This window comes from Octopus bimaculoides, chromosome 1 (genome assembly GCF_046866305.1).
Source record: "Octopus bimaculoides isolate indiv1 chromosome 1, ASM4686630v1, whole genome shotgun sequence".
In the NCBI taxonomy this organism is placed as follows: domain Eukaryota; kingdom Metazoa; phylum Mollusca; class Cephalopoda; order Octopoda; family Octopodidae; genus Octopus; species Octopus bimaculoides.
This window is the reverse complement of record NC_142928.1, coordinates 102,958,822-102,978,223: the sequence shown is the minus strand read 5'-3', so window position 1 is coordinate 102,978,223 and position 19,402 is coordinate 102,958,822. Positions and strand designations below refer to the sequence as shown.

At 36.4% G+C, this 19,402-nt stretch overlaps 1 protein-coding gene across 2 annotated transcripts in view; it reads left to right on the top strand.

Moving 5' to 3' along the window:
* Positions 1–872: 872 nt before the first annotated feature.
* LOC106874363 (uncharacterized) overlaps positions 873–19,402 on the top strand; it is a 511,839-nt gene continuing 493,309 nt past the window's right edge. The window contains exon 1 of one of the 2 annotated variants that reach the window (XM_014922074.3): positions 873–1,373. The gene's annotated coding sequence lies outside the window, so the exon portion shown is untranslated. Of the gene's footprint in view, positions 1,374–14,715; positions 14,853–19,402 lie in introns of those variants that run through there. The other variant, XM_052968736.2, reaches the window with a different exon arrangement.

Here is a 19,402-nt window from a genome sequence, read left to right as displayed (position 1 = left end):
TGAACCCGGAACATGCGCCTATATATATATATATATATATATATATATATATATATATATATATATATATATATATATATATATATATATATATATATATATATATATATATATATATATATATATATATATATATATATATATATATATATATATATATATATATATATATATAGGCTCATGTGTGGTAAGAAGCTTGCTTCCCAACCAAATGGTTCCGGGTTCAGTCCCACTGCGTTGTACTTTGGGCGATACTATACCCTGGACCGACAAAAATTTTGAATAGATAAACGGAAAGATAAATAAGTAAACAGAAACTGAAAAGAAGCCCGTCTTATATTTATATATTTGTGTGGGTCTTATATATATATATATATATATATATATATACACACACACACACACACAAATATATATATCTCCATGTACATACACATATTAAACACAATGTGTCTAATAGATTGAATCAAGGAATTCAATGAAATATGTATTGATATATGTATGCGTGCGTGTGTGTATTGATATAAGCTTTAACGCACACACACGCACGTCAACACCAGCAAACAAGCAATTACATTTACAAATAGGCATATATGATGATCGATAGGTAATCTATCAACAGCAAACGCACATACACGAATATACAAACACACACACACACATGAGACTTCCTCTTTCTGACAATATCAAACCTAATCAAACCGCAAAACTACCAAACCAACTGCGCGAACCATCCGACTCCGTTCTATTTTACAATCAAAACATTGTATAATTTACGTGCGTGCGTGGATGTTGATAGCGCCGAGCAGATTATGTCAGCTGTGTTTAGTAGTAGTAGTAGTAGGAATAGTAGTAGTAGTAGTAGTAGTAGTAGTAGTCAATAGCGTAGCGGCGACGGCGAGAGTAAACTTATTACCTTCCGCTCTCCTCTTCATCACCGCCATCCCCATCACTACTAAACAACAACAAAAATCCACCACCGCTGCCACTTTCATCGCCACTCCCACCACCACCACCATCAACAACAACAACAACAAGATGATGATGATGATGAAGAGAACGATGGCTCTCTTACAGTTGTTACAACATGCTGCTACCGGCTCGTCGGGTGATACGAGCTAGCAAGCAAGAAAGACATTCAACGGATTTACTTTTATTTACTACAACAGATATATCCACCATAGTATTTTAAAGTCTTATATTTTCTTCTTCTCAAGAAATTGTTATTATTAGTATTATTAATATTCTTTCTGGTGTGAACTTTTGTTACGAGGAGTTTAGCTGAGGAGGACAATGTAAATGTAATGGAAAGTTCAAAGTGAGATTATGGAATTCGGTATGGATCGTAATGCCCAAAGCCGTTGCTTATTTAGGTAAGTTTTAAGTTCTACGTAAAACACTGGTAAAAATAATACTGGGGATGAGGATCGGATGATGAGGTGTGACAGGTGAGATAAGGGTGGTTGAGTGTTTGAATGGGTGAACGATGATGGGGTATGAGGAAACGAAGAAAGGGAAAGACCTTCACATGCTCTCACACAGACATATACACATAAACAGCTCTTAGAAACACCACACACACACATATATATATGCACACACACGCTCAGTTTAATATGCACATATATATGCATTCATATATATATATATATATATATATATATATATATATATATATATGCATATATGTGTGCATATTAAACTGTTTGGCGGAGGTAAAGAATACGCACACTACACGTTTTCGGCGTAACCCTAACCACCGTGTGTGTCTTCTTTACCTTTGTATATATATATATATATATGCATACTAAAGCATCTATATCTATCTATCCAAAGATATATATGCGCGCACACATACATATATACATGCACACATATACGTATACACACACTCACACACGTGTTTAGATTTTGCTGAATTTGTGTGCTAAGGGGTATTCTCTTCATCAGCTGTCGACAGGAGACCACAACGATTCGCCACCTTGCGTATGAGTATGTTCAACGAAGTGCTAACATTGTCATAACGGATGCGCACACATACGCTCACACACATGCTAAATCGCAACATATATACGCAACCTACGCTATCAGGTACCAACATACACACATACATTTCATTTCAAAATGCTAAATTGTGCATACACGCAATATACACCCACATCCTAACTTTCGAATAAACATTAATACATTTAAATACACCAATACACACACACTCATGCAAACACATATTTACTAAGTAGTTCGTGAAATACTTATATATATACACGCACACACACACACACATATTCAGAGATTGCGAGAGGGAAAGTGTATTAGGCTTACACACACACACATTCAGATAAGAAAAATATTTACATTAGTAAATAAATATTGCATGCAGATACACATGAGTATGTATGCACACGAATACATACATATAAACAGCAACATTATATATATATATATACCCGTATTAGTATATCACATACCCTACTAACACATATTCATGAACACAGTAAATCGTGAAGATACTTTAAACGCGATTACACACACATGCACCCGAGCCAATGAAAGCTCTTCTACCTGGTCGCTCATCCTGCTAGTAATAGTAGTTCAATCTCCCTTAAATCATGCGTTAACGTCTTATAAAACGACACGCTTGATGTGGTCCTGGGATATATATGCATACGCAGACACGTTGTTATACTTCTAAATTATAAATCTATAAATATGCACACCCGTATGTCTCTCTCCCTGTATGTGTGTGATGTAAATATACAGATAGATAGATAGATAGATAGATAGATAGATAGATAGATGTACACACACACACACACATGTACATACGTGTACAAGCAAAATATCAGCGTGCATATACCCAATTGCACATCCCCACTTACACAGCGCGCATGTAGACATGCTAAACCTTTTCTGCAGTCATTCATATTGTACTGTGTGAATGCAGGAACATATACATACATTCACACATTAACACGAGGGTATGAATATACAGGAATGAAAGTGCAACACCGAGCTATAATGTTTATATATATAAACATTATAGCATACACACAAACATGCATAGATAACTTACGGGTGGGCATACTCACACACGCACCCACACTAACCGATGATCCGCTAGCAGATACCAATGTACACACACTGACACATTTTACCTGGTCTAATTGAAAGAATTGGGAGGTATTCACAGAGACACATGGTCTTGATTATGTATGTATTTACATTATATATATATGTGTGCGTGTGTGTAATATAAACACACACACATAACCAAAAATTATAGAGAAAGTACATCCATCGCTTTAATAATCACAATGTATGAATCTGTGATTTGATTATTCTGTTTTGTTCTTTATTCTATTTAAATAAAATGTTCCCGAGACTAACTTGATTCCATCTAAATTTCGATTTCAAATCGACTTGCTTTTCAGCCTTCTTTTTTTGAAATTTTTTTATCATCCTTACTCGGGCGTCTAAAACAAACATATAAATAAAGAGATTGACGTCTTCTAAGATATTAGTCTGTCCTAATTTCGTAGCGTGAATCGGATAAGCGATAAATCGCTCCGTATCTCCGGTATAAGGGTTCTAGTTTATCGCGAATTACTACTGACAGCTTAAATAAACTGATGCAAAGTAGTATGAAGCGTGCTTCGAACTCATGACTCATGAGCAGGTGGTCCATTGACTACTATTTGCACTCGATCGTTTTTCGCTTCTATATTTCCCGATTAGGATTCATATATTTCTCTTCATATTCAATATTGTGGAGGCTTTCACATCTTTTTTAGTATATATATATATATAAATATATATACAACTTGTTCCAATGTTTTGTCTACATGATTATGGTACACCGTTTTAGGGACTAAAATGCACACGTACTGACACACATTAACAGTTTAAACATACTTTCATAATACAATACGCTGAATGTTTTGAACGAATGAATATATTGATTTCTGGAGACAAAGATGCATGTTTTGTTTAATAGACAAGATACAAGCACACGTTCGCACGTTACCAAGAACCCATACACAATTGCACATATACTTAGACATATATGTATGGGTTGGTATTTAGATTTTGCCACACGTGTTACTGCAAGTAGACAGGCAATATATAAACACACATCCGTACACGCACACACTGAGTTTCATAAATACAGTAAACACACATGCACTTAAATAGACTAACAGAGAAAACATATCCACTCTGAGACCGAAGCAACTAAGGAGCCTGGTCGCTCTAGCTGTTAGAAATAGCAACCAAATCTTCTCCGAATTACACCCATCCCATCGTCTAAAATAAGTAAACAATGCATTAATTAATGTCTTACTTAGACCGAAAAACATGGGATGGTTTTGTCTGGAATACCTCTGATCGTAAATCTGCTCGATCAGGGTTCACACATGTTTAAACAACATCAATAACATATTCACGCTCTAATAGAAATGTCTATACACCCTATGCCCGCATCTCAATTTTATACTTGTATACGAGCGTGCACGAACATTCATGTTAACACACACACACACAGGGAATCACACCACTGCACATATATACAGTGCCGTCTTAAGGCATAGTCACACTGGGGAGTTGTTGAGGGTCGCTACGGATGTAGGGGCTCATGCTTAAAGTAGGTATACTGAGGTTTATTCCCTATAAATTTTGTAGGGTCTCCAAGTATATTACTTTGCCTAAGAGTTCAGAAAAATTTTAAGACGGTTCTGTATATATGCGTAACGCAGCATTTCTTAATCACATAAAAGTATATGTTTTAGTGTAAAGACTCCTTTTTCAGTTTACGAATTGAGAGAAAGAAAAGTTGCTCCATGTATGCTTTTTCCCCAATATAAACAGCTGAAACTGTCTTTGACTGAGTATCGAAACCTGATCACCAACTTAGCTCACTAATTGACTGAAATTCACTGTTTCATAAACACATGTATACAGTTTCATAAATATACTACCATTCATACATTTTTGTAAACATACGCTTTCATTAACATTGGCAAAGTCACACACGTATACACTTTATAAAAATTACATAGACCAGTTTCATAAACATATCCTCATTAAAACACTGTTCCTTAAAATAAAAACTAAGTGTATGGACCTTCGTCATTTTCGGCGATAAGTATTCCAGTTATTCAGTTGAGTGAACAATCTGCTTATTACCTTTGAGTGTGAGTGGCTGAATATTCTGGACACGTGCATACTCTTAACGTAAATGTCGGGCATACTTAGCGTGAGACTATGTAACAAGGTTGGGTCTCCGGTCTCGTCCGACGAGTTTCCTACAATTGGGCATTGTTATAGTCTGCAGTCTCATCCGACGAGTTCCCCACAATTTTTGTCTATCCAGTTTCCTTCACAAGGCTTGGGTCAAGGTAAAGCTATGGTAAAATTACTTGCCCAGCATGTCATGGGATCAAACCCGGGGTATTATGTTTGCACGGTAAACTCTATAGAACTACATTATCTTGCCGATATTATATTTTTCCCATAAACTAAGACACATTCAAGTGCGTGTACACATATTCTTTCATAATACATACATATATTTACACACACTACTTAATAAATTTAGTTTCATAAAAAATACTAAGGCGGTGCCTTCGCATGGCCACAGTCCAATGACTAAAACAACATACATATTAACAGATTCATTGAGATATTCACATACACACTAGTTTATAAATATTCACACACTCAGTCACTCATAAACCCTCTTTTATAATAATACACACGTTATATTTTAGTGATGAGGAACGAAAAATAGATGCTGTGACATTTATGGCTAACTCATACATTTACAGAATTTGATGTACCGGGAAATGAAACACTTGCTCTGTGGTGTGGCTTTCATCTTTCGAATATAAGAACACACCATAATAAATGTTAAGAAGGATTTATGCAATTTTTACATTACATTTCCATTTTGTTGTATTATTCGTACTATTATAGTATGTCGTCTGTGACTTGTCGACGTCCTGTAGAAGTACGACTTCTAAGTAAAAAAAAAAAAAAAACGTTGACTGGAAAAAGTGCACTGAAAATTGATAGTGACGCCACTAATATTTAACTAACGAGGAGGCGAGCTGGCAGAATCGTTAAGCGCGCCGGGCGAAATGCTCAGTGGCATTTCATCCGTCTTTTTGAGTTGAAATGCCGCCGAGGTCGACTTTTGTGGTCGATAAAATAAGTACCAGTACTGGGGTCGTTGTAATCTACTTACCCCGTCCGCCGAAACCGCTGACCCTGTGCCAAAATTTAAAACCAGCATTTAATCAACGATTGAATTCCTACACAGTTGCTCAATCATCTAACACAATGCCCTGCTCATGTTCTAAATCTCGCAACGGGTTTTCTTTTTTTTTTTGAATGTGCTTTAAAGAATTTTATTTCTAAGAAAATAGCGACCCAATTGATATTTGACCTTAGAGAGCTAACGCCACCAAGAAAAAGCGCCATCATCCAGGTTAAGAACCACATGTCAAACATGTACAGAACCTTGAATATACATACACGAACATGTATTCGTAGTTAGAAATACATAGATATAGACATGTATTTATATGTAAAAAAAAAAAAGAAGATTTGTAAGACATTCTAAAAATTCTCTATCTGAGATTCTAATGCGACTAGATGCAACACTTGGGTGAATGCATCGACAGTTCATCCAACACAACCACAAATTAACAAACACCGGGAACTGTCTTATCTCCAAAGTCTTGTCGATTTGTTAGCGACCGGCTTGTATTCACTCAAGAACTTAAGTAAAACATACATACATATCCCTCATCATACTCTGTTCTAGAAAAATAATCGTGACACTAGATACATTATCCTTTCTACTATAAGCACAAGATCTGAAATTTTGGGGAAGAGGTTTATCGATTACATTGAGTCAGTACTGAACTGGTAATTATCTCATCGACCTCGTCAGAGTTTGAAATCAGAGCGTAAAGACCGACGAAATGCCGCTAACGATTCTGCCAGCTCGCTGCCTTAACAAATTAGATTCATAATAAAGTCCTAACTGCACTGTTGTGAAAAGGGGACAGGATGGTGGCGAACGATAACACTTTGATCATACCTGTTTTCCTCCGTCAGGTAGACATTATCAAAGCTAACCTTACGAGAACAGCAACAGCTAACGATTGGTTTTATTTTTACATGGCTCAAAAGAAATGGAAGCGGATATGGTGTGTGTGTGTGTGTGAGTGCGTGCGCGTGCTGAGAGGAGGGATACAATCTAATGCTGCCATGTTCATGCTTTCACCAAAGATCTGAACAGAATAACTGGAGCTGAACTTGTGTGAATCGTGACTTGAAAGCGAGATGTTGTGCTGTCTCGCCTGGAGTTTAACTCGTGCTTTATTATCAAACCATTTTGTAGCTTATCATCCTCTTTCACCGAATATTTTACACACACACACACACACACAAATCATCTACATACAACAGATGCTAATTTTTCGCAGTGGTTTATTATCCATACTTTCAAATACTATCCCATACAGCATGTTCCTCCTTTTTAGCCATTTGCGTGACTATTGCCCCAGCTATATTAAATTTTTATAGAAATTTATTGAAGGTGAAGATTTATATTGTGAAATTATTTTGGATCTTAACGCATCATCACTCGTCTTTCTGCACGCTGAATAACATAATGTCCTGTTCATGTTATGATCTCGATAACATGTTTTTCATTTCTTTTTCTATTTATTAACGCGTTTAAAATACAAGTATTATACTTGTTTTGATTATATTTCTAAAAAACAATAGCGACTCTTTGATTTTTGGCCCTAAGAAGCTAACGTCTTCGAGAGGCGCTATAATCCAGGTTAAGAACCACACATCCACACGGACAGAACTTTGAACGTATATTTTCCGCTGGTATGTACTTATATTACATGTAGAAGGCGCATGGCTCAGTAGTGTAGAGCTTCGAGCTCACAATCATGAGGCAGTGAGTTCGATTGCCGGACCGGGCTGTGCTGTGTTCTTGAGCAAGACACTTTATTTCACGTTGTTCCAATTCACTCGGCTGTAGAAATGAGTCACGATGTCACTGGTGCCAAGCTGTTTCGGCCTTTACCTTTCCCTTAGAGAACATCGGTAGCGTAGAGAGGGGAGGTTGGTATTCGTGGGCGACTACTGGTCCTCCATAAACAGCTTTGCCCAGACTTGTGTCTCGGAGGGGTTCTTTATTGCGTCTAAAACATAATGCATACACACACACACACATGTATGTATGCATGCCTGTATATATGTAATATAGGTATTTGTATACACTGATATATGCCGCACTCACTCACTATTACACACTCAGGCAAATTACTCGTTTTGTACCTCAGAAACTATATCGTTTAAATTATCCTGATGTATATTTAAATGTAAATACAGTAAATTTATGAAAAGATACCTTTTATATATTGGAAGGGTCGTTGTACCAGTAATATACACACTGGTTCTATTTCACTGCTTTCTTTGTCAATTGGTTAGCTATTTGACGAGTTAATTAATCAATTGTTTGATTAATCATTCATTTTATCAATAAATTAGCTATGTTTGTCAAAGTCCACATGAGTGATTTATTGACTAACTGAATCAACAATCTATTAACTGGTCAAACAATCGAATAGTTAATTGGTTTAGATAATTAACCAATTGATGAATAATAAAGAAAGGAAATAGAACCAGTACGTGTGTTTATTATTGACATAATGACCCTCCTGAGATGGAAAAAAATGTTTCTACACACTAATTTTCATCAAAAATATTTCAAATCAAATACGAAAAGCTAGCTTCCGGAAAAAAAGAAGAAAAAAACGCTTTTATACTTGAGATGTATTCCTGCACGTTAGGACAAGCATTGATTTGTTGGAACTGGCACACTGAAATTCATTTCGTTGGGTTCCTTTTATGGTAAATTCTACCATCTGAACCACTTAAATATATTCGTGAAGCTTTTGAACATGAAAAGAACAAAAAAAAATGTGATATTGGTGTCAAGAATTGCCTTATTTCTAATCAAATTTGCAGGTTAAATAGAGTTGATAAAATTTACCTCAGTACTTTACTGGTACTTTATTTTATCGAACTCTATAAGGATGCAAAGCAAAGTTGAACTTGGCATGATTAATTCTGCCTTTCACTCCACCCGAGTTGATAAAATAAAGTATCAGTCAAGGCCAGTTTATATTCAACAATATAACTTCTTCAACATGCACTGCTTTGTGCCAATATTCCAATATTAATGTTTGTAACATATGTGACAACTACAACGATTTGTAAGCACACATCAAACAGCTGAATCGAATTGCAGAATACGCTCCATGTTCACCACCATATTCTCTTTTGATTTCATTGGAAATATAATAAAGGATTCTTTCCTTGTTTTCCTTTACTTGAAGTCGAAGTAATTTGAGTTTTTTGGGGGTTTTTTCTGCATATGTGGATCGTCCTTTTTGCTGCATTATCTGATGGAGATATTTGTTTAGAAATTAAGGTGTTAAATACGAGTTGGCCAGTCCTTGATGATTCCAGATTTACTCTATCTGCATTCCCCCTCACCTTTTTTTATTTTTAAACAAATTATTTTCCGACTGTAAAACAAAACCCGAAAATTACTGATGTTAAATCGCATATGGTTTATCTAGATCCAGTATAATTGATTTTTGGATGGGAGGGGCTCTAGAGTAGAGATCGATCGACTTCTTTTGGGAAGTTGGACGTATTGGAAATGTTTTTATGTCTTCGAAACTGCGATCATATGAGGCTATATAGAAACAGCTTAATTTCTTTATTTTATTATATTTCAAAACGTCAGCTGTTGAAATAAAGGAATTGCTGCACTTTTAATGACTTTAAAATGGATATTTAACGGCATTCGATGAAGAGTCAAAGAATTTTTACTTAGGTTGGATAGATAAGAGAGATTGTGGCTTCGGGATAAATGTGGTACAGCCAGTTTACCTTTTTGTCCTCAACGAACGAGTAAATATTTTTCTGTCCTTTCTTCTTGTCTTAAAATAAATTATTCACGTGAACTATATTGCGACGGTTTATGAAGCGCTCTCAGTTTCTATTGTTCCATTTATTTAGAAAAGTGAAAACATTTGCTGCTTTAAAAAATTGCTCCAGGGGAAACGTACATTATTTTATTATGTGAAGGAATCTCTCTCTCTATATATATATATAACATTGATTTATTTGAGACTACTGCAAAAATTAAACTTGTGCTCTATATTTCAATGCTGAATTTTATTGTTCACAAACCAAAGATAAATAAAGAAACAAAGAATTGTTGTATCCAATATATATTCAATGAAATGAGCAGACCAGATTCGGTCTGCAATCTGCCGTTTGCCGATCTTTGTCTTGAGTAGTAGTTTTCAACCGAGGTTCATATAAATTTTGGGGATCCACGTTAACAAAATAGTAAGTTGGGAATCCACAGTAGTATTTTAAAGGTTCGTGAAAAATTTTGATTTAAATGTATTTATTACAAGAAACAGTAGGATTTCTTTCTCTAACGTTTTATACACAGTTCAAGTGAATGTGTGAAAAACAAAATAAGAATTTTGAAAGAAGTATCTGTAAAACCAGTTTTTAAACATCGAATTGAATAAAATAGTAATGAAAGGGGCCTATAGGTAAAAAAAATAGTTGATAACCACTGTCTAGAAGAAAGTTCCATGATATTTGAGGTCAGTGTGGTAAATGTTCTTGAACAATCTCGAGTCTTCAAATACTAGAAATACATGCACAAGGAAATTCCAAAAGATTAATGTTATTCTTTTCTACTCTAGGCACAATGCCCGAAATTTTTGGGGAGGGAGTCAATCGATTAGATCGACTCAGTACGCAACTGGTACTTAATTTATCTACCTGGAAAGGATGAAAGGCAAAGTCGACCTCGGCGGAATTTGAACTCAGAACACAAAGACAGATGAAATACAGCTAAGCATTCCGGCCGGCGTGCTAACGTTTCTGCTAGCTCGACGCCTTAAAAGATTAATGTTATTGGGATGCGAAGGTGCATGGCTCAGTGGTTAGAGCATCAAGCTCACAATCATGCGGTAGTGAGTTCGATTCCTGGCCCGTGTTGTGTATTGAGCAAAACACTTTGTTTCACGTTCTTCCAGTTCACTCACTTGTAGAAATGAGTTGCGATGTCACTGGTGCCAAAGTTTATTGGCCTTTGCCTTTCCCTTGGATAACATCGGTGGCATGGAGAAGGGGGCATGCTGGTATGCGTAGAAGACTGCCGGTCTTCCATAAACAACCTTGCCCGGGTTGTGCTTTGGAGGGGAGCTTTCTAGGTGCAATCGCATGGTCATTCATGACCGAAGGAGATCTTTACCCTTTTAATGTTCTTGAGAGCAAAACAAAAAAAAAACTTAATATTTACGGCGAGCGTAAGTGAAGTTAGCACAAGACGAGCCAACTCTGACGAGGAGTCGCGATAAAACAGGCAGAGTGAAGAGTTAGTATGTTTGTGAAGAGTAGCATTACAATGAGTGGAGGCGGTTCGCTCCGAGTGATGCTTTTATTGAAGTGGTACTTTTGGGTCTGCTATATAATACTATAGTATTTAGTGGAGGCTTAGTGTGTTGGGGGGAGCGGAAAGCTTAAGGGTTTCCCCTGGCAACACGCTCTTTAGCTACACCACTGTCTGTGAGTCAGAGACTGGAGTGTAGTGTCGAGCGACCCTTTTTCTGGATATAGTCTAGGGTGTTCGTGTGTACTACAGCAGCATCATTGTTCCAGATGTGGAAGCAGTATTTCACAGTGGGTTTCACTTGATCCAATCAGATAATCTGAAAGGAAATGAAGTGTTTCTTAATCATAAAGTAGTTGGGGGTGCAGTGTTTGTTAATGTTGTGGCTATGAGATCGCCAAGAGAGATCATTTGTGGTTGTGAGATTTTGAATGTAGCAAATATTAAGGTTTTTGTTACATGTTCGAGACTAGAAGGGGTGAGGTGTAAAAGTTGTATTGGAAAATTTTTCTAGGTTTCTCTTTACAGAGGAAGTTCTAACTACTCGAATATTTAAACCTGAAACATTTCGGGCCATAATCAATTACCTGTTTTTAGCTTTGACAGATTTTTCAGAAAGTGACTTATGTTTCACCACACATCAGAAGGGTCAAGAATTCTTTATGTTATTGTTTCAGGAAGACCTGGGAAATCCGCTTCTGAAATATAAGTTGAACATTAATTTTTGATGTCTTTAGGTAATAGATTTAATCTGTTTACCGTTTTAACATCACCACTTCGCCTTTCTGTGCTTTGGTGTTGTCCACTCACTGGCAAGCATCCGAGACAAGTTTCCTATCTTCCTCCTGTCCTCTCATTAGTTCGAGAGGCCCTGAAAAATATCATGGACGTTGCCCATTCTCCCCTGAGTAAGACATTGTAAAAACAAAAAAAAAGAAACAGAAAATATATTGTGTGGTTCTGTTTCACAAATCATAATTGACACCCACATAGTATCGTGTTTCCTGAAAGTAGAAAATCGCTTTCCAGATTTAGTTTGGCTCGTACAGTTCAAATTACAGTTATTTTCAAAGCTTAAAAGCACATTTTTAAAAATAAATAAGAAAGAAAGAAGCAGCAGATCGAACAGTTTTGCTCTAATGAATACTGAACATTAACTTCTGAAGAAAATAAATATTACCAGTATTATTAACAGCTTTGCATTTGCCAAATATCGAAAATATGATTTTACTACGCCGTCAAGTTTGAATTAATATTTCAATAATAATGTTTTCATGTTACTTATATATATATAACCTAGAGGAGTCGTCTATTATTTCTAGTACATATCGAATGCACAAAATTATACTCTTTAATATTCTGTTAGTATTATGATTTGAAGAATTTACATTTTCTGGCAGCTCATGAAATAAATGCAACTAAATAAAGACTTGTAAAATAAATGCTACGGATGTCATATTAGCTTGATTCGTCTCTGTGTGTGTGTACGTGTATACATGTACAACACCAATTTTCCGGTAACTGATGGTCCGGTACTGTCTTTAACCTGGATGAATTTCGAAGGGGAACATGAAATACTCGGGAGTGCTAGTCTAGATCACTGCGCGATCACAGTTAGTGTTGCATGCACCGTGTGTTCTCGTGTATTATTTCCATTGCATTTGTTAGTGGAGATCTTAAAATTTTGAGAACTCCTCTGCTTGTTTAACTTGAAGTTACTCCTAGCTATGTTATTTCTAACGTAAACAAGTCCCTATTAATCACAGATAAAGTAGAACTGTTGAGAAAAAATATGGACCGTGGTGTTTTAGTACGTAATCTGTGTCGGCATTGGTTCATCAACTGCTTAGAAACAAAAGGACAGAATATTAAAGTTTTATGCAAACATTTATTCGAAAAATGGAAATGATTGTTAGAAAAATTATGAAAGATCATAAGAGTATTGATTACGAGCAAGTGATAATGGAATTGTTTAACAGTGTCAGTGATGGAGTAGACTTGTCAGGTAACGTGATAATGGAACGAGTTAAGTTGTTTCATAAAGAACTCAAATTAGAACATGAGTGTGTCTATAGTGAAAAGTAGCTTCAAAGATTCAAGAAGCATCATGAATTTTCCATGTATAAAGTGTGCAGAGAAAAGCAGTCTGCAGATCATGAAGCAGCTACAAAATATGTTGAAGAATTTACGAAACTCGTAGTTGACAGAGACCTCAATCCTGAGCAGGTGTATAATGCAAATGAAATTGCATTATATTGGTGGGACACACTTAGGAAACATAAACAAAATATGAAGAAGAGCCTGCAGGAGTCACAAAATCTAAGGACAGGGTCATCGGCTTAGAGTACTCAAATCTACAAATATAAACTGGAGTAGTAGGAAAATGTAAATTCCCCAGGGCCTTAAAAGGTGTGTAAAAGGTTGATAGTAACATTGAGACTTTAGTCTCACTCTATCACCTTTCAACAAAAATATATATTAGGAACAGAGGCAGGCGTGAATAGTTAATAGAATAAGTTTTATTTTGGTGATGCTTAGCTTTACAAAACCTATATAATTCAGCCTGGTCGCCGCTGGTTAACTTGTAATCGGCATCTGGATATTAAGAGCTTCGTTGAGGCATGCCAAAGGAACAAGTAGTTGTCACATCGTAAGCATCGCGCTAGAGGCTTAGAAAGCGCGCGAAGCACTTTAAGCACTGGTTTTACTACGCATGCGCACTCGAGGGGCTTCCGGGAAGGCAAGTCCCTTGCGCATGCGTCGATTGTACTTCCTTAATGGCGGCCATAATTTCACGCCACTACAGGTGTTAGTAACTGAGCAAATAAAGAGAGATGGCTTGCAACTGATATTAGGCTAGAATAATTTGAAAAAAAAAAAACTTTGTACCAGAAGCCAGAGCACTGCACTTCTTATGCCTACCAACAGACTACAAATCTCTTATTTTGGACAATGCGTAAGAAAAATATTTGCGCACAGTATTTACCATCCAGCTGTGTACATCCAAGATCAAGACCAAGAAATACTGCGCTCACTAAAGAATTATAACGAAGATGTTTTTAACTCAGGACCACCGCTTATAACGAAGTGGTGAGTGAATGTGGATATATTAAAACTTGACGTTCTGAGTTCAAATTCTGCCGAGGTCGAATTTGCCTTTCATCCTTTCAGGGCAGTCGATAAATTAAGTAGCAGTTGCGTACTTGGGTCGTTTTACGAGTATTTAAGCCTAGACGAGTTAAAACGATCTCACATAATGACAGTGTGAATCACGTACATCGTTATTGTAAAATTTGTATTTCGGACTGAGGATGGTCGGTCGTCTTTTTTGCGAAAGGTTAGTGAAAATTGTGTAAAATTGTAAAAATTGCTAAAATTGTGTTCTATTTTGTTGATTGTATTTTTGAACATCCAGATTGCTGGTATTCTTGCACTGTTCCACTTTTGTAGAGGGCTGCGTAGATATGTCCAATACTGATAGCATGAGCTCGTTTGAGTATTCTTACTCAGAAGTGGAACTCCTTAGAGCCCTTGATAATATGGATAAGATGGACTTTGCAAAGGCTGCTAAAAGCAGCCAGAAAATATCGACTTGAAACAAGTTGAAAGATTCAATGATTTGTTCAAAAGAGATGGAAGTAATGTAAACGTGCTCCCTCCCCGGGATGTAATGTTGAGTCAGAAGGAAAAATTGATTATATTTCGAATTCTTTCGGCAGAGAGCCAAAAAGTAGAAAATTTGTCTCAAAGCCAAATTGAAATGACATTAAAGCTCATATGGAGCGATATAGTACACATTAACAGAGGCAAGAAGCACGGCACGGTGGAGATGCGGTTCAGAGATGCAGCATTCGCCAGGCTGCACTCTGTAAACCCACTAAAATCGAAAGATGTAGTGCTCCTACCCATCTACATGGGAAGGCGAATTTCCAGGGTGAAGGACGTACCACCAGAAATAAATACAGCCTGGCTGGTGGACGCAATCTTGTTGGGCTTGGAGGAGGAAGTGGTGGTCCTCCAAGCCACATGCACGGACCATAGGAACTGGTCGGGGCAAGAGATTGAGTTATTATTGATTCAGCCACCCCAGAAGTCCTTGAAAAAGTTATAGAAACTATAACTGTAGAAGATATAGTGTTGAGGGTGAAAGTAGAGGGCAGAATCTCCAGGTGTTACCAATGTGGCCAAAAGGACCACATTAGGGTTGACTGCCCTTCACCACCTTCTGACAAAAAGGAAACCGCACCTCCGCTTCCACCAGAAATTATCACAGAGGAACAAGAAGAATGGAAAAAAGTTGAAAAAAAGGAAGACACAAACTGGCAGCGATGAGTCCCACCCAAGCCAACTTTGTCACTCCCTTCCCCTGCAACCATAGATCTCCCCTTACCCCGGCCAACCTGGAAAAAAACACAGTCACAGGTGTCCCAAAACTCCCAATCCCCTCCCAATAAAATTAAAAACGATGACAAGGAACCAAAGTATTAATCTTCTATGATCTAATGGACAAACAATTGGTAACTGAAATAAAGACGTTGGGAAGCATGAGAATGATAAATGCTTGGCACAAAATCTCTTCGCATTTGCGAGGCACTATCATAGACATTACAGATAAAAGGAAACTAGAAAAGTACGAGAAAGTGAAATACTGCGAAATTAAAATAGAAAAAAATTACCACACATGATAAGTGCAGAAAATTTATATTCAAAATTTAACATCAATATCGCAGACTTTCTTTAAAAGTAATCAAAAGTGAAATTATGGCGCCCGGATGTGGGACCGAGCGTCATCATTACATCTTTCATTTATTCATTGCATTCTATCACCCGTTTTTACTTACCCACATATTTATATTGTTTGGTATTGTTCCCTCTATGTTTAGCCCCTTTGTAGGTAATAAAGAAATCACATAATGACAGTGTAAATCACTTCTGCTACAGAATTAATATCGCTCACTTTCCATGAAATGTATGTTAGATGTGGTGAGTGCTGACGAGTCTGTATCAACATTTATTAAAGAATATGACAAGGAAAATATTCTTTGATTCATTGCTAAAGAATGGGCAAAAGTGGAAGTATTAACACTGAAGAAAAGCTGGCATAAGTTGTGGCCTGGTTTTGTTTGATAATTCACCAGAATAAAAAGTCGACAATGATTTTTAGGATTTCGAGTATCAAAGAAAACTGTTGTTCATGTGTTGCTTGTCTATAAATAATGTCACAAGATCTGTTGCTACGAAATTAGTAAGTTGTCTTAGCACCCCTTTCTTTGGGTTTTTGTTCTTTTTTTTTTTTTTTTTTTCCATTTTACAAAATTTCTGGGATTCCTGTTTTCAACTACGGAAATTGCAATTTTGTGGGGATAAAAAATAAGCTGCTTTTCATTAAAATTCTTCTTTATTTAAGCATTTTCCGTAAAAAAAAGAAATTGTTGGGGATTAAGATTACGGAAAACATGATTCTAATTTTTTTCCCCCGAAAAATTTCAGTTTTTTGCTTAGGATAATTTTTCGCTTTCCATTTGTGATCACAAACAGAAAGCGTCCCTCCTACATATTGTGAGGTCCTAAGCTGTAACTTGTTTAGCTATATGCTAAATCCGGCACAACCTACAATATATATTTCCACCATAAATTTATCTTCGATTATCCTTTGGAACTGAATAGATAATTTATAAGATAAATTTTGTTTAGCGTAATTCTCTAAAACCTTTTCACTCTGCATAAAATCGTTCCTTGTGCTGCCGAAGTACGCGCACCAGTATGTAAATAAATAAATAATCAAAGTGAAATGTTTCTGGTGTAAACATGAATTTATGTGAGATGAAATAAGAGAAAGAAATATCGAAACCCAAACTGTAAACTTTCCTTCCTCTAAAATAAATTTATAAGGGTTATTTTGTGGTAAATCGTCCACACACATATTCAATCACATATACACATGCAAAACCGCGACATACTTTGTTAAGCTAAGTGAAATCCTACAGATATGCAAAAATGATCTCAGGAGTGTGCTGGAAATTCAAATTACAAGCTGGGTAGTGAAAATAACCAAGACTTCTCAAAAGTTTATATCATGTAACTCTTTATTATACCCTTGTTGGTATTTAAATTCCTGTAAAAGCACTTTGTGTTCGAAGAAAACGAAGGGGGAAAAAAAGGATACGAACAAATAGATAGTTATATATGTGAAAGAAATTGATGGTGAAGATAAAAGACAGACAAATGAGTAGGCATGAAAACCTTTCTTTTTCATAATATAATATCATGAAAAGCAGAGAAAAGGGAAAACAGTTATTCCTTGGTCTTGAGACTGGATATTATCGTGCAAAATTATTGAATTTCGATCTGAAGCATGGGATTTTGATGGTTTATAGCCATCGATACTAAATAAAACTACATTACTTCCAGCTTTGCAGATTCTATTTAGTCGTTCGACTTGCTAGAAACAGGAACCAAGTCTCCTTCAAATTACAACGTACCATCTTATATAATAAAATGATACATCGTATAGTATAATCCTATTGCTATATATTCTTTAAAAGGCGGAATGGTCATTACAGAAATGCTTTTAATCAGGAGTCTAAAGTTATCTTCAACTCTCTCTCTCTCTCTCTCTCTCTCTCTCTCTCTCTCATTGTTCGATCCGAGATTGATGATATATAGTCGCGCGTCGGCTGTTTTCATCTTTTTCTTTTCAACTTATTTCTATTTTCGTCACTCAGCTGACAGGTCACAATTCAATTTGGTTCTTGCGTGTATTATAATTAAAACCTCACTACTTCCTTGTATATAAAGTTCATTATTTTCATTTGGTTAGAAAATAGAATAGGTGCATACATACGAATTCACGCGCGCACACGCACTCTCACATACGTCTACTTTTGTATACCTGACACCATTCTCTTTTGGTATTTTTCTTTAACTTATTTATATACAGGGTTGGACAAAATAATGGAAACACCTTAAAATTTCAAACAAATGTATTCTAATATGGGGTAGAACCACCTTTGGCAGTAATTATAGCTTGAATTCTACGAGGTATGGACTCGTAGAAAGTTTGAATTGTTTCCAAATGAATTTTTGTCCATTCTTCAGCTAAAACAGTCTCCAGTTCTTGTATTGATGATGGTGGAGGATATCGACTCCTTACTTATTTTTCTAAAATGCACTATAAACGTTCACTAATATTGAGATCTGGGGACTGTGTTGGCCAGATAAGATGTTCAACTTCACTAGAATGCCATTCAGTAACGACTTTAGGTGTGTGAATTGGTGCATTATCATCCTGAAAGATAGCGTTTCCCTCAAGAAACAATTCCGCAACCATAGGATGAATTTGATCAGATAAAATGTTTATATAGTCTTGACTATTAATTCTGCCATGAAAGGAGACCATTGGGCCGGCGGATTTCCAAGATCCTCCTTCATGTTTAAGAAGAAGGCAGTCTGGGTAAAATGCTTCTTTTGGCTGTCTCCACACGTATACTCGACCGGTGGTCAGAAATAAGGTAAAGGATAACTCGTCCGAGAAAAAAACATTCTTCCACTGCTCTAGGAAACAATTTTGTAGGTTTTTACTCCACTTTAAACACTGTGCAACGTTTGTTTTTGAAAGTAGTGGTTTTCTGATTGCAACCCTCCCGTGAAATCCGGTTTTGTGCAGCTCCTGGCGAACAGTTTTTGTGGAAACTGGGTTCTTGAGGTGGTCATTACGCTATGCAGTAATTTTGGGAGCTGTATTTTTTGTGATTCTTTGTAACAATTCGCGCATGTGTCCGATGGTCCCTATCTGAAAGTTTGGGTTTTCTTCCGGAGTTTTGTTTCGATGAGAAGGTTTTTCCCTCCTTCTCAAAGGCTGTCATTACTTTCGAGACAGTACTTCTT